At 50.1% G+C, this 9,355-nt stretch overlaps 1 protein-coding gene across 2 annotated transcripts in view; it reads left to right on the top strand.

Annotated features, from left to right (window-relative positions):
• rnf212 (ring finger protein 212) overlaps positions 1 to 9,047 on the top strand; it is a 171,696-nt gene extending 162,649 nt beyond the window's left edge. For both annotated transcript variants that reach the window (XM_085975479.1, XM_085975480.1), the window contains one exon: positions 8,869 to 9,047. The gene's annotated coding sequence lies outside the window, so the exon portion shown is untranslated. The remainder of the gene's footprint in view (positions 1 to 8,868) is intronic.
• Positions 9,048 to 9,355: the final 308 nt, after the last annotated feature.

Below are 9,355 nucleotides of genomic sequence, written 5' to 3' on the forward strand. Positions count from 1 at the left end.
TCCTAGCAGCCACCACTTAAGTCTGCTTGCAGGTCCGAAAATGTCAGGGAGCTTGGACTGCCGCAGGACGAAAGCATCTTGGCAGCTCCCCGGGAATCTTGCGCAGACCTGCATAAGTATCCTTTTGTGGTTGCACACCAGCTGCACATTGATGGAGTGGAAGTCCTTGGGGTTGACGAATACTCCTGATTGCCACATGTGTGCAGTTGATGACGCCCTGTGATGTGCCTTCAATAACTCAAAGACAAGGAATTTAAAGGATTCAACTAAGGCTTTTAATCACTAAGAACATAGCAGCATTACAGGTCTTCCCACATCGGGCGTCTGGTAGGAATGACTCATACAGCTCCTGAGACCTTTATACGGCAAAAGACAGGGGCGTAGCCAATACACACAATAGGAACAAAAGGGGGCGGTTCACACAATACAAGCAGGTGAAACACACAGGTAAAACACATAGGCTGATGAAGGCATATATTTCATCACATTCACCCCTTCTACAGATTTAGTCTGTCCGGGGGTGTGATAGTCCTTCCTGAACGTCGCAACAGTACCTCGGGTTCCGACCGGGAGTCCGTGGTGCCCTCCTGGGCATACCCATGTGCTGGGGTTGTTGCAGGTACTGCTGGGGGTGGTGAGGATACCTCTGGGGATGGTGGAGGTTCTTCTGGGGGTGGTGGTGATGGGTCGTCGTCGTCGCTTCCTGCCGAGGCGAGGTCCTTTATGGACACGGTGTCTTCACGCCCGTCGGCGTGCTTGACGTACGCGTACTGTGGGTTTGCGTGGAGTAGGTGTACTGCCTCCACGAGGGGATCCGTTTTGTGGCCCCTCACATGTTTCCGTAACAGGATTGTCCCTGGGGCAGAGAGCCACGACGGTAGGGACACTCCTGAGGTTGATTTGCGGGGAAAAACAAACATCTTCTCGTGGGGAGTGGCGTTAGTAGCAGTACACAGTAGCGACCTTATCGAGTGGAGTACGTCTGGGAGGACCTCCTGCCAGCGGGAGGTGGGGAGGCCTTTAGACCTTAGTGCTAAGGTGACCGCCTTCCACACTGTCGCGTTCTCCCTCTCCACTTGCCCATTACCCCGGGGGTTATAACTAGTGGTCCGACTCGTGGCTATCCCCTTTGACAGCAGGTATTGGCGTAGTTCATCGCCCCCCTGTCAGTGTGGATGTAGTTGGGCATGCCGAACGTGCAAAACAGGTTGCCGAGGCACTTGATGACCGTGGCACTGGTCATATCTGGGCAGGGGTAGGCGAATGGGAAGCGGGAGTACTCGTCCACAATGTTGAGGAAGTACACATTGCGGTCGGTGGAGGGGAGTGGTCCCTTGAAATCTAAGCTCAGGCGCTCGAATGGCCGTGTAGCTTTGATCAGGTGGGCTCGGTCGGGCCTGAAAAAACGGGGCTTGCATTCCGCACAAGTGCGGCAGTCCCTGGTCATAGACCGGACCTCCTCGATGGAATAGGGCAGGTTACGGGATTTTATAAAGTGGAATAGCCGGGTGACCCCCGGGTGGCAGAGGCCATTGTGGAGGCCCTGTAGCCTGTCCCCCTGGATGCTGGCACACATCCCTCGTGATAGGGCGTTGGGGGATTCGTTGAGGGCCCCCGGCCTATATATTATGTCGTACTCAAACGTGGAGAGTTCGATCCGCCACCTGAGAATTTTGTCATTCTTGATCTTCCCCCTCTGTTTGTTGTTAAACATGAAGGCTACCGACCGCTGGTCGGTAAGCAGGGTGAAGCATTTGCCGGCTAGGTAGTGCCGCCAGTGCCGCACTGCCTCCACTATGGCCTGGGCCTCCTTCTCTACCGAGGAGTGCCTGATCTCGGGCCCTTGGAGGGTTCTTGAGAAAAAGGCTACGGGCCGCCCATCCTGGTTGAGGGTGGCTGCTAAAGCGAAGTCGGACGCATCGCTTTCGACCTGGAAAGGGATGTTTTCGTCCACTGCCCGCAGCGCGGCCTTCTCAATGTCGTGTTTAATGCTGTTGAAGGCGGCGTGGGCCTCGGCTGTGAGCGGGAAGGACGTTGATTTCAGGAGGGGACGGGCCTTGTCGGAATAATTGGGGACCCATTGGGCGTAATAGGAGAAGAACCCCAGGCACCTTTTCAGGGCCTTGGGGGTGTTTGGTAGGGGTAGCTCCCGTAGGGGGCGCAATCGGTCGGGGTCCGGACCGATTTCCCCGTTTTCCACCATGCAGCCCAGGATACAGAGGCGCGTGGTGCTAAAGACACACTTATCCTCGTTGTAGGTGAGATTGAGACTGAGGGCGGTTTTCAGAAATCTCGCGAGGTTCGAGTCGTGGTCTTGCTGGTCGTGGCCGCAGATGGTGACGTTGTCTAGGTATGGGTAGGTGGCTGTTAACTGGTTCTCATCGACCATGCGGTCCATCTCCCGCTGGAAGACCGAGACCCCGTTCGTTACCCCAAAGGGGACTCTGAGGAAGTGGTAGAAACGTCTGTTCGCCTCGAAGGCGGTGTATGGACGGTCCTCCGGCCTAATGGGGAGCTGGTGGTATGCCGATTTTAGGTCGATGGTGGAAAACACCCGGTATTGCGCGATTTGGTTAACCATATCCGCTATGCGGGGCAGAGGGTAGGCGTCTAGCTGGGTGTATAGATTAACCGTCTGGCTATAATCTATCACCATCCGCTTCTTTTCGCTACCCTTAACTACTACTACCTGGGTGCGCCACGGGCTGGTACTGCATTCGATGATACCTTCCCGCTTGAGTCTTTCTACTTCCGACGCAATGAACCGTCTGTCCTCCCAGCTGTACCGCCTACTCTTGGTCGCTATGGGTCGACAGTTGGGTGCGAGGTTGGCGAACAGAGAGGGCGGCTTGACCTTCAGGGTAGCCAGACCGCACACTGTGAGGGGCGGCTGGGACCCACCGTAGGTAAGCGTGATACCTTGGTGGTGGCACTGGAAGTCCAGACCCAAGATCACGCTCACACAGAGATCTGGCATTATCAATAGTTTAAAATCTCTGTAATCATTGCCTTTTACCGACAACATAACCGCGCAGAAACCTGTAATTTTTGAGGTATGAGTCTTATCGGCCATGGCGATTTTGCCCTGTGTGGGGACTATCGTTAGTGAAAGTTGTTTTACCAGGCTAGGATGAATAAAGCTTTCGGTGCTCCCGCAGTCAATCAAGCATTTAACCTTGTTCCCATTTACCTCTATGTCCATCATCGATTTAGACAACGGATGTGGCCTGGACTGATCCACTGTGATCGAGGCCACCAGTGGGTCCTGGAGGTCCGTGTAATCGGGGCAAGATGGTGGGCTCCATGAGGGTGGACAAGATGGCTTCCAAGATGGCTGCTCCCACGGCGCGCACGCGGCGGTGGTGGAGTTGGAGGCGGGGTTCCCGCTGCAGACTTTGCTGAAATGTCCTTTCTTCCCGCATTTAAAACAGGTGGTGCCCTTCGCTGGGCACAGATGCCTGGAGTGTTTGTCCTGGCCGCAGAAGTAGCATTTCGGGCCCCGATGCATTGCAGCAGTAATGGGGCTCCTGAGTGGAGGCTGGGGCTCCGATGGTGCTGGGCTGGCCTGAGACCTGGGAGGTGAAGATGGCTTCCAAGATGGCGGCCCCCACGGCGCGCACGAGGCGGAGTGGGCCGCGTGGCCTGGGGAACAGGATTCAGAGTTCCTCTGGGCCATATCCAGCGATCGCGCTATATCTATAGCCTGTTTTAAGTCCAGTCCCTCCTTTTCAAACAGTTTCTGCCGAATATAATTTGAACTGAGGCCCGCAATAAGGGAGTCTCGAATCAGCTCCTCCGTGTACACGATGGCAGACACGGCCTTACAGTTACAGTCTCTGCCCAGTACTTTTAGGTTTAGTATAAAGTCCTCTAGTGACTCACCATGCCGCTGCGTGCGAGTAGTCAGAAGATGCCTGGCGTACACCACGTTTATTGGCTGCGCGTAGTGGGCCTTCAGGATGATGCAGGCCTCCTCGTAGCTGGTGGCATCTTGGATGAGGGGGGAGACCCGATGGCTCACCCAGTTTCGCAGGATTCCCAGTTTCATGTCTCCGGTAGCGGTTTCGGCTGCGGCTATGGCAGTGGATGAGTTTGCAATGAAAAATTCGAAGCATTGGAACCAGTGTCCGAACTGTGTGGCTGCGTCTGAGGCATGGGGGTCCAGATCCAAGCGCTCTGGTTTCAGGAGTCGATCCATCCTGGTGTTTTAGTGATTAAAATTGATGTGCCTTCAATAACTCAAAGACAAGGAATTTAAAGGATTCAACTAAGGCTTTTAATCACTAAGAACATAGCAGCATTACAGGTCTTCCCACATTGGGCGTCTGGTAGGAATGACTCATACAGCTCCTGAGACCTTTATATGGCAAAAGACAGGGGCGTAGCCAATACACACAATAGGAACAAAAGGGGGCGGTTCACACAATACAAGCAGGTGAAACACACAGGTAAAACACATAGGCTGACGAAGGCATATATTTCATCACACCCTGTACCTGTGGGAAGCCAGCCAGAGCTGCAAACCCAAGCGTCATCGCAGGCAAAGTTCACATAATTGTCGACCCTTACAAACAAGCTATCAGTCGCCTGTCTTATGCATTTATGGGCCGCCGACTGGGAGATCCTGGATATGTCTCTGGCAGAGCCCTGGAAGGATCCGGAGGTTAAAAGGTTGAGGGCGGTGGTCACTTTGACGGTCATTGGTAATGCGTGGCCACCAGGCCCAGCAAGACTTCTAGGAGGCTGCAGATGTCTGACACTACCTGACGCAACAACCTGAGCCTCCGGAAATACTGCTGTTCGAACATGACAAGAAAACTCAGCCTCTGCCTGTACACACTGGCTGGAATTTTCTGGGGTGGTAGCCGGCGTGATTGGTGGCAGGTTGCATGGTAATGTTGTTACTTTTGACAGTAGGTCGGGAACCCGCTGTCATCCCGCCCCGACACGCCCTTCCCCTAGGCGCGTCTGTCATCACGGAGCCGACTCGACCAGCAGCGGCGGGCGACCCAGTTGAGATGATTAACAGCTAGCTGTCAGACGCTTAACAGGCTTTTTTAACTTACTTTTTAAATTTAACTGCATGGTCATGGCAACCACACTGTTCGGGGGCAGGTCTGTCAGCCTGAGGCGGGAGTTCCGTGGCCATTGCTCCAGCTGATTACTTGACAGCATCAAATGTACAGTAAAAGCTCCCACCTGACAGATGATCACTTTTCTCAGGGAGAAGCTGTTGCTCAGTCCATCTCCAGCACAGATTCTGCAGGATGCAAGTCTTTCCAGCAGAGCCTCCATTCAGTGTCACCTCATTGGAAGAACTCTCTCACCATTGACAGAATGCTTCTGTCATCTGTACTTCACCTGCCATCTATTCCATCAACATGGGTGCCCTTTATACTGTCTCACCTTGGTCCTCAGAATCGGACCACGATGAGCCCCAACACCAGCAGAACCAGGCACCCCAGCAGCACCAACAACACCACCAACCTTCTCAGCAATCACCTGATACTGCACCGGACAGAGGGCATCAACACCCAAACACATTGCTGCCTGGGAGGCCAGTGATGGCCTCACCATGGCCAGATTTAGTTAACCTTACGCTGTACACCCATATGGCTGCCACTTGATGTGCCAGGTTGGCATGACCCCACACCAACACCATAAAGCATCTCTATAATGCCCAAGCCATTCCTTTCACACTCATCACCATTGCGGGCGGTACCGTTATGTCTCACCATTCACTGCAACTCACTAAGCCGCTTCCAAAGGTGCACACAAATCTGTCCAAGAAAGTGTTGAAAATAAAGATTTTTATGTTTGACACCACATTAACAGAAACTTTACATAAACATTGGATAAAACATCCAAGTGGCTACCCTTGTGTGTTGTTTGTTATTAGCACATGGAGGGAGTCATCGGAGAACCTGGATACAGCCTTCTGCTTCTGTGCAGTCATTGTCAGTGTTTGCAGCCTTCCAATGCTGTAGTACACTAACAGTACTGTTAGATTAAATGTCAAATTCAATGTGGCCATGGTCCCTTTAAAGATCCCATCTGAAAACACATCATGAATGACATCACCAGACCGCTCCATTACGTTAATAGGGCCTATTAAGCCCGCCCGGCGCATTACCAGGGCCAGGTAATGCGCTGGGCTGGCTTAATAGGCCCTATTAACGTAAGTTTGTTTGCAGCAGTGAGATGGAGCTAGCAGCGGGGTCGCGACCCACCATGGCCACTGCCCACACCGGACCTGCCGTGGTAGGCAAAATTCCGGCCACTGTGTCGTAGGTAGTGCCTCCTGGGGGGTGCACCTCTCTGCTGCTCCCCTTTCTGCAGCTGCCATCTCTGTTGTCCAGCTACAGGTCTCTCAAGAGCAGGCTTCTGCTGGTGCTGGTCATATTGGTCCTCATCCGAGGTCCAATCTAAGGCAGCCGAAGTGCCACCCATCTTGCTGTGATTTTGGAAACCTCCAAAGTGTAGAAAGTAAACTCTCTGCAAAAGTACTGTGAATAAACCCTTTCCCACTCGTAGGTAAGAAAGTAGCTGTGAGTACTGAGTATTTATTGCAGTATTCCCATGAGGGGTGGGGCCGATCAGGGACCAAAATGGAGACCTATGCATGGAGGCAGAAGACATGGCTGAGATACTAAATGAGTACTTTGCATCTGTCTTCACCATGGAAAAATGTGCTGCCAAAGTCATAGTGAAAGAGGAGGTAGTTGAGATACTGGATGGGATAAAGATTGAAAAGGAGGAGGTACTAGAAAGGCTGGCTGTACTTAAAATAGACAAGTCACCAGGATCGGATGAGATGCATCCTAGGATGCTGAGGGAAGTAAAGGTGGAAATTGCGGAGGTACTGGCCATAATCTTCCAATCCTCCTTCGATATGGGGGTGGTGCCAGATGACTGGAGAATTGCAAATGTTACACCATTGTTCAAAAAAAGGTGCAAGGATAAACCCAGCAACTACAGGCCAGTCAGTTTAACCTCGGTAGTGGGGAAGCTTTTAGAAACGATAATCCAGGACAAAATTAACAGTCACTTGGACAAATATGGATTAATCAAGGAAAGTCAGCACGGATTTGTTAAAGGCAAATCGTGTTTAACTAACTTGATTCCGTTTTTTGATGAGGCAACAGAGAGGGTTGATGAGGGCAATGTGGTTGATGTGGTGTACATGAACTTCCAAAAGGCGTTTGATAAAGTGCCACATAATAGGCTTACCAGCAAAGTTGAAGCCCATGGAACAAAAGGGACAGTGGCAACATGGATACAAAATTGGCTAAGTGACAGGAAACAGAGAATAGTGGTGAACGGTTGTTTTTCGGACTGGAGGAAGGTATACAGTGGTGTTCCCCAGGGGTCGGTACTAGGACCACTGCTTTTCTTGATATATATTAATGACTTAGACTTGGGTGTACAGGGCACAATTTCAAAATTTGCAGATGACACAAAACTTGGAAGTATAGTGAACAGTGAGGAGGATCGTGATAGACTTCAAGAAGACTGGTGGAATGGGCGGACACGTGGCAGATGAAATTTAACGCAGAAAAGTGTGAAGTGATGCATTTTGGTAGGAAGAACGAGGAGAGGCAATATAAACTAAAGGGTATAATTCTAAAGGGGGTGCATGCTGCAAAACCTGGGGGTATATGTGCACAAATCGTTGAAGGTGGCAGGGCAGGTTGAGAAAGTGGTTAAAAAAGCATAAATAGAGGCATAGATTACAAAAGCAAGAAAGTTATGATGAACCTTTATAAAACACTGGTTTGGCCTCAACTGGAGTATTCTGTCCAATTCTGGGCCCCGCACTTTAGGAAGGATGGGAAGGCCTTAGAGAGTGTGCAGAAAAGATTTACAAGAATGGTTCCAGGGATGAGGGACTTCAGTCACGTGGATAGACTGGAGAGCTGGGGTTGTTCTCCTTAGAGCAGAGAAGGTTGAGAGGAGATTTGATAGAGGTGTTCAAAATCATGAGGGGTCTAGACAGAGTAGATAGACTGCTCCCATTGGCAAAAGGGTCGAGAACCAGAGGACACAGATTCAAGGTGATTGGCAGAAGAACCAAAGGCGACATGAGGAAAACCTTTTTTGCACAGCGAGTGGTTAGAATCTGAAATTCACTGCCTGAAAGGGTGGTGGAGCCACATTCAGTTGTGGCTTTCAAAAGAGAATTGGATAAGTACCTGAAGGAAAAAAATTTGCATGGCTACGGGGAAATGGCAGGGGAGTGCTCTTGCAGAGAGCTGGCACGGGCTCGACAGGCTGAATGGCCTCCTTCTGTGCTGTAACCATTCTATGATTCTCTGAGCTTAATCCAGCCCCCTCAACTGCCGTTGTGTTCCCACTTTGCTATCACTGGCAATTTCAGGAAGCTAGGGAAACCGTGGATGCACCATTAAATTTAAAAGTCAGAGGAAATATCACTCCAATTGAGCGATTAGCATATCTTAATAGGCAACTCGCCTCTCCCGAGGGGGTTGCATGCAAGCAGTCTAACGCGCTCAAATTAAATGCAGAAGTCAGCGGGTTGGAGCTGGCTTGCCGATGCGCTCGCATTTTTGCTGGTTTTAACCCCCACCCACACCCAAAGCCACACGCTCCTCCAGATTAAAATTCCCCCCTATATGTGAGAAGTTAAATATATCACTGGCAGATTTCATGTGGCATTGCTCACAGTGAATTGGAATAATGTGATAGGGAATGTGCTACAGGAAGTGTGACCCTATGGAAGATTTATAAAATATAGACATATCTAATAGATTCAGAAAATGCTGTTTCACACTGTGCAATTAAATCATGTACAACAATCTAATTAAGAAACTCTCAAACTGAAATCAGACTAAACTTTGTGCATTGCAGAAGTTTGAAGATCAGTATCAACATGACTACAGGAAAAATGCAACGTTTATCCATGGACCCAGTCGTCAATGTAGCTGTACTGTGGCTCATTAAATGGTTATGCTGTATTATCCTCAAATTTAAAGTGTAGTGCTGTACAATTCTTATGAAACAAATGTAATAAATTTGTATTTTTCTCACTTTTGCTTAAACTTGTAACTAGATGTTAGATTTCCCAACACAAATTGTATCTTTACACAAATAAAGAAAATGAACCTCAGCCATCTTAACTCAGTGAGAGTCCTTTAAACCATTTATGCTGCCAATTTTCTCCATACCCCTCTTCTCCTGAAGGCGTTAACTCCATGCTGGAGTACATCGTAAAGGATATCCAGCACCCCCTAGTACTTCGTCCAAGTAGCTTCATGGTCTATGTAACTCGTTGGATAAACCTGCTGATCTTTTAGCTAAGGCTTCCTCCAAAACTTTTAAAGAAAGAAGCCTAGAA

Source organism: Somniosus microcephalus, chromosome 2 (genome assembly GCF_052327205.1).
Source record: "Somniosus microcephalus isolate GS21.2 chromosome 2, FLI_Smic_1.0, whole genome shotgun sequence".
NCBI lineage: Eukaryota > Metazoa > Chordata > Chondrichthyes > Squaliformes > Somniosidae > Somniosus > Somniosus microcephalus.